Raw genomic sequence first — 6215 nt, 5'->3', positions numbered from 1 at the left:
GGGTTTACTTCACCTTCCTCTGAAGCAGCTGTTACTCGCCACTGTCAGAGACAGGATACTGGACAACTGGTTTGATCTGGTATGGCAATTCCCATAAGCACACACAACGGTGTGGCTTTCAAATAAGTGAGGCCTTGAGTAATCACTTGCTTTGCTTACAAGGCCAGACCTCTGGGTTCTAGCTTCTTGTTCTCTTCAAAGAATAACTCGGGCATAAGGTGGTGTGTGGTGTGTGTCTTTGTTGTTTTTTTTTTCTCCCTCCAAAAATATAAAAGCAAATTAGATTTTACATCAGAATATTTTCATATTTTTGTTTATCTGTCAGGAGCTGAGCTCAGAGCTTTGTGTTTATCGGGAACCAGTTGATAACTTTCAATTGCAAAGTATTTTCCTGTGCTGCTGTAAATGGTTGTAGGGTAAATGGGCCCCGGCCCATGCAGGTTAGTGTAGAAGGAAGTGGTTTCCAAATATTTTGTTCTGTTACACTGAGCTCTGCACTGCCAGGGAATCTGTCACCTGTCTATGATCTTAAGCAGTTTTGATTTAGCTGTGAAACAGCTTTGGAGTACTTTCCCTGGTCGTCTTCACTCTGCCAGAGCAGGGGGAAAGGAATCCATTGTTAACACTGGCGTATATGGCATTGCTTAGTGAAATTCTTCTAGGGTGGTTAAGCCATTCAAGCAAGACAAGTCTTAGCCTCCGATACGGTTAGAAAATGTGACCTAGTTTAAACCCAGCAGTTTGAGTGTGATGAAATGAAAATGACTTGTGTTTGCTGAAATTTGATACCAAAAATAGGGCACTAGATTCTTTCCTTGCTAGAAAAGATGCATTACAGAGCATGTATGTGTGTGTGAATACATTACCATAGCAACCACTGTCCCACCCTTCCCTGATCAAGAGCATTACTGCTTTTTGCTGAAGGATGTCTGATACCCCCATATCCCATCCCCCAGCCTCTTCTCCTTCCCCCTCCTACCCCCCACCTCCTCATACTGCTCCATGAAATCAAATTAAAGGGTGAAATGAATTTTGGAGTTGCTGCTAGTGGCCAGGAAATGTCTATGCATAGAAAAAGGGCCCTGTCTGTCCATGCCGGAGCAGCCGTGCACTAACTCGGGCCTTGTTTTAAAAACAGCCCTACTTGGAAAGCTGTTACTACTGCAAGGGAGCTGTAAACCCACCATGCAATAACGTCATTGCTTTGATGGATAATGGGAGGGGTGGACACTTTATTCCCAGTATGGCTTTGTACTCTGCAGCCTCTCTCACGGCAGCAATGAAACCAGCAATGCTAATCAGACCCTTCCTCCCTCCCCTCGCTCTCTTCTCATGGCCACAATGCCCCCATTTGCTGCTCAGTTCTTGTAGGGAAAAGGAATTCTATACCACTTGAGAAATAAAGTCCTTCCTAAGAGCCTGTCTTCTCCTCTCATGGCATTGGTGAGTTGGGGGCAAGAAGGATTTATGCCAGCCTCTCCCATTATGATCAGCACAAAGATGGACAAAGTGCAGCTCATGAGCTAAATGCAATCTGTTCAAAGTTCAACAAGGTGACTCTCATTCTTAATACTGAGGTGCGGTCCCGAAAGACTACTGGGTCCAGCATGCAAAGCAGCCTGGCTGCTCTAATAGAGATGGAGAACCTCAGAGGGGAGGGATAGCTCAGTGGTTTGAGCATTGGCCTGCTAAACCCAGGGTTGTGAGTTCAATCTTTGAGAGGGCCATTTAGGGATCTGGGGGGAAAAAAATTGGGGATTGGTCCTGCTTTGAGCAGGGGGTTGGACTAGATGACCTCCTGAGGTCCCTTCCAACCCTGATATTCTTTGATTCTATGCTGGGGCCTGTAGTCTCTGGACCACAGATCATCATTAAGGCTGAGGAGAACTCCAATTGGTTCCATGGGTATAGTGAGGTACATTCAGACTCTATGCAACCCTTTGCAAAGTTTAGGCATCTCTGCTGTAGTGCTGAGGGATACTGTTTGTATCTGTCCCACATAGTAGAGGAGATACAAGACTTCACTGTACTGAATACAAAGGTGATGCTCCATGGAGGCTGGTAGAGCCAGACAGCCCTGTAGCTCTTCCTAGATCCCAGACTAACAGTCTCCGCTGCCTAGCATCAGTGCACAGCGTCTTCCTAAATCCTGGGCTGAACTCTGCCGTCATGGAATGGGCATCTGACTACCCTGGAATTTGTTCAGTGACAGGCTTGAACATGTCTCACCACCCTATGTGATAGGCTGCCCTATGTGATAGGATTCTTCTGCATGGCCAAGGAAAAACTAAAATGGGTATGACAGTGTCCTCTTTCTATCTGGTGGAACTGTGCTGCTGTGCTTGTATATCCTGAGATCTGTTCTCCATCAGTGCCTGAAGGATTTATGTATGCAACTCCCATTAACGCTAATGGGCATTGCCTATGTAAATCCCCTGGGCACTGATTTGTCTTTAGTGAGGTTTTCGATACAGTCCTGTGTGGAAAAACTAAATAGAGAGATTAAGACACCATGTCTGGTTAAGAATACTGTACCGTGGAGACAAAATGTGCCAGCTGGCTGTAAACAAAGAAAAATCATAAATGCTACAAACACTGCTTTGGGGGAGGTAAAAAGTAGGGCTATTACAGGGGCAGTATGGGAACTGAGACTATAACAACTTCATCAACCATCTGGAAGATAAGTGGAACACTGATCATATTTGCTGGTCATATCAAGCTAGGATTTATCGCAGACTCAATGGAGGTAGAGTTAATTTACAGAATTATCTGGAGTTTGTCATTTGAGACATGGGATTTAATTTACATACATGTACAGTAAAACACTTGAAGTAAATTCCCAGCACAAACATGAATGGAGATTAGAGAGGAGAGAGGCAGTGAAGGATTTGGGGTGACGGTGGATTACGAACCAGTCATGAACTGTCAATGCAATGTGATGCAGCAGTTTGAATGGCTATTGCTATTCTGGGCTCTGTTCAGGGAGGTATCCTTTGGAGGAGAAAAGGGGTAATAATGCTTCTCAGTGGTTCAAGTGGCCAGTTCTGTTGCTGCCCTATGATGGAATAGCTTTACTCTAACACTGTTATGGTTGGGGCAGCTTGTTCAAATAAGACTTCTAAAAATCTTTGTTCCTCTGAAAGGCAGGGCGGAGAGTTTGCAAGAACAGACCCAGTGTGGATACCATAGTAAAAATTATCTGAAGTGGTGACACAAGTCTGATATTGCACTGATACTCCTAGGATCTCACCCTCCTTGACCTCTTGGTTGCTCTTCATGCTCTCCATCATACTTTCCTTCTCAGTGTCTTGTCCTCTGCTGGCTTTTGTGACTCCATGCACTCTCGAATCTCCTCCTACCTCTCTGCTTGTTCTTTCAGTATCTCTGTTGATGAGACATCTTGCTTCCTTCCCCCACTGGCCATTGGGATCCTGCCAAGACTCTGCTCTGGGCCTACTCTCTCTTTACTCTCTGCTGCTGAGTGCTCAACCCTGACTTGGTCTCAGTTCCCGTCCATACATGGATGACTCACAATTCTCCTTCTCCGTTGCTGACCGCAGTCTCACCTCTCTGCATTTCTCTTTGACAGCTGCTCCTTAAACTTAAATTTAGCATGACCAAAAATGAACTCTGGCTCTTTCCTCCAGTATGGCCCCTCCAGCAGCACAAATGAGCTGTAAAGCTGTGAGGAGTCCTGTGGCATGGAGGAACCCCCAGGTGGCAAAGTCATCATAGCTAGCTCTACACCAGTCCCTCCTGTCTGCTTCCTCCTTCTCCCCATGCCCCAAGGCTGCTGTAACTTACATTGGTGGCTAATGGCCTTCAAAGGTCAGCTACACTAGCAAAGGATCACTGGAGCGATACATGCCCCCAGCACAGACTGGTTCGGGGGGGGCTGGTGTAGAACCAGCTGTCTCTACTCTACCTGGGGAATCCTCTTCTGCTTAGTCAGGGCAGCTTTACAGCCCCCTGGTGCTACCGGAGTTGCACTACAGAATTGTACTGGGGGCAGTGATCTGGCCTTTTAGCTTTTGCATTTCTGAGTTTTGCACACATAAGTCCCCTATCCTGCAACAGCCACCACATGAACGCACCCCAGTGCCCAGGCAGAACCCCACTGACTTTAATTTGGCTCTGCGCAGGGGCTCTGCATGGAGCTCACTGCAGGATCAGGGCCTATGTTTGTAACTTGAATGCTGTTGTAATGTAGTTATTCGCATTTAGTATTTCCATATTTGCTTCTATAAATATAACGTATCTATGCTTTAAGATTTAGGATGTCAACTAGCATAGGAAAGTTTAACGAAACTGGAAGGTAGAATTTCAAGTCAGCACCATTTAACAAGACAAAATTGATGCTTGTTTTTTTTCTTCCCTACTTAAATGTATCCAGACTAGGCCAATGTTTCCTTCTTGGTCAGGGAATCTCTGAGGTTATGACTACATGGAAAGTTTGACTGGCTTGAGTGTACAGCCAATTTTTAAAGGCAGCATTTGTTGAGAGCTGAGTAATTAGAATATAAATCTGAAATATATACGCTTAGCTGCTTTGATGGGCAGTGACAAAGCGCTCTGTGGGTGTGGGTGTGGGTGTGTGTGCACGTGCGTGCTGAAGTATGCAAGGAGTATACCCTTGTTAACGAAAACAAACGGACTTAATGCAAAGTGCTGTATTTTTAAACACCACTTACTTAAGGTCATGTCACAAGTGACAAAAGCCAGGTGAGATTCTGCGAGAAGATTCCCTCTGCTTCCTACACTCTATAATAATAAATCCTTTTATAGGTGCTTTGTATCCTGAAGAATCTTGAAGGGCTTTATAGATTGTATATATGAGGATGGTCTGCCCAGAAGTGAAATGCTGGTTCCTCTGGGGTGGAATGAGCTAGCTACTCTGTACATCTACACTACAGGACAGTTTTGAAAAGAAGTGAAAATAATGCCCCTTATTCTCCGCTCCCTTTGCACAAATGGGTGGGAGCGGAGAGCCGGTTGTGTCTCCCTAATCCAGAGCTGTGTGGCCCTGTTGCAAGTTAAGACAAGGGCAGCTCTAATTTTACACCAGCAGAGGATTGGGTGTGGCAGAGTTCTGCCCTGCCATGCCCCCTCCAGTCCCCTGGAATGCCCCTAACATGCCCCTTTCAACTTCTTAGCTGTGGGAAAGGAGAGGTAGCTGGTGTAGGAGACAGTAGAACCACTTGCAGCAAGCAGCAGCTCTGCTGCACGGGGAGGATTTTTCTCCTGGTATCTCTAGCTAGTTTAAGGCCACTTTCTGCTGCAGATTGAGAATCTAGCCTAAAGTCTCCAATGAAACTGTGTGGGGAATTTTTGGAGGCAGATCCTAATTACCTCATTTTGGAGTTTAGCCAGAAGACCAGAGCTAACGCCCCAGTGCTTGGAGTTACTAAAAGTCTCTGGCACTTTCCACTAGTGGCCAGAAGTTTGGGTTTAGGTTTCTGCTGAAAGAAAAGAACTTATGCTGCTTTATCTGAATACTGCAGTGGCTCATCTGCTGCATGAGATCATGTGTTACACAGAATGAAGGGAGTTAAAGGGGCAGTAAAAGGCTTAGCTCAGTACTCCTCTGTAGGATGGAACTGGCTTGGTGATCTTGCAGTAACCCTACACTGCCAGGTGAAACAGGGGAGAGACATAGACATGCTTCAAACCCTGTATACTCCTGGATTAGATCTGGGACCAGTGAGGAAATAGTTTCAAGGGTAGACCTATGTTGGGAGAGATCCTTTGATGTATGTTTCCCTCCCCTGTCCCACCCATCTCAGGGTCCCAGTTCAGTCATTTTATTCTCTCTAGTATCTTAAAAATCCATTCTCTCTTCTCCCTGTCCTCGATGAATTGCTGAAATCCCTTTCATCACGCTGGCCTTCTCTCACCTTGACTATGTTAGCCTTCTCCTGCCTGGAGCTTCTCACATCTCCCCCGCAAATCTGTCCAAGTGCTGCTGCTGACATTTTCTCCCCCCTGCTCCGACCATGTTCTCACCCTCTTTAAATCCCTCCACGACCTTCCTGATTCTTACTGCACTGGATTCAAGTTCCTCCTCATTTCATAGCCTTACATAATCAGGGTCACTATCTCTGTTCTCAATTCCTCTTCCTGTTCTCGCTCTCCCCCCCAATACTCCCTCCTTATTCCTCCCACTCTTGCCTGGTTGCCTTCTGTTACCTGTGCCTGAAACATTCTCCCTGCCCTCA

This window comes from Lepidochelys olivacea (assembly GCF_965140295.1).
Source record: "Lepidochelys olivacea isolate rLepOli2 genome assembly, chromosome: 1".
NCBI classification, from domain to species: Eukaryota; Metazoa; Chordata; order Testudines; family Cheloniidae; genus Lepidochelys; species Lepidochelys olivacea.
The sequence above is the reverse complement of the archived record's forward strand: the minus strand, read 5'-3'. Positions refer to the sequence as shown.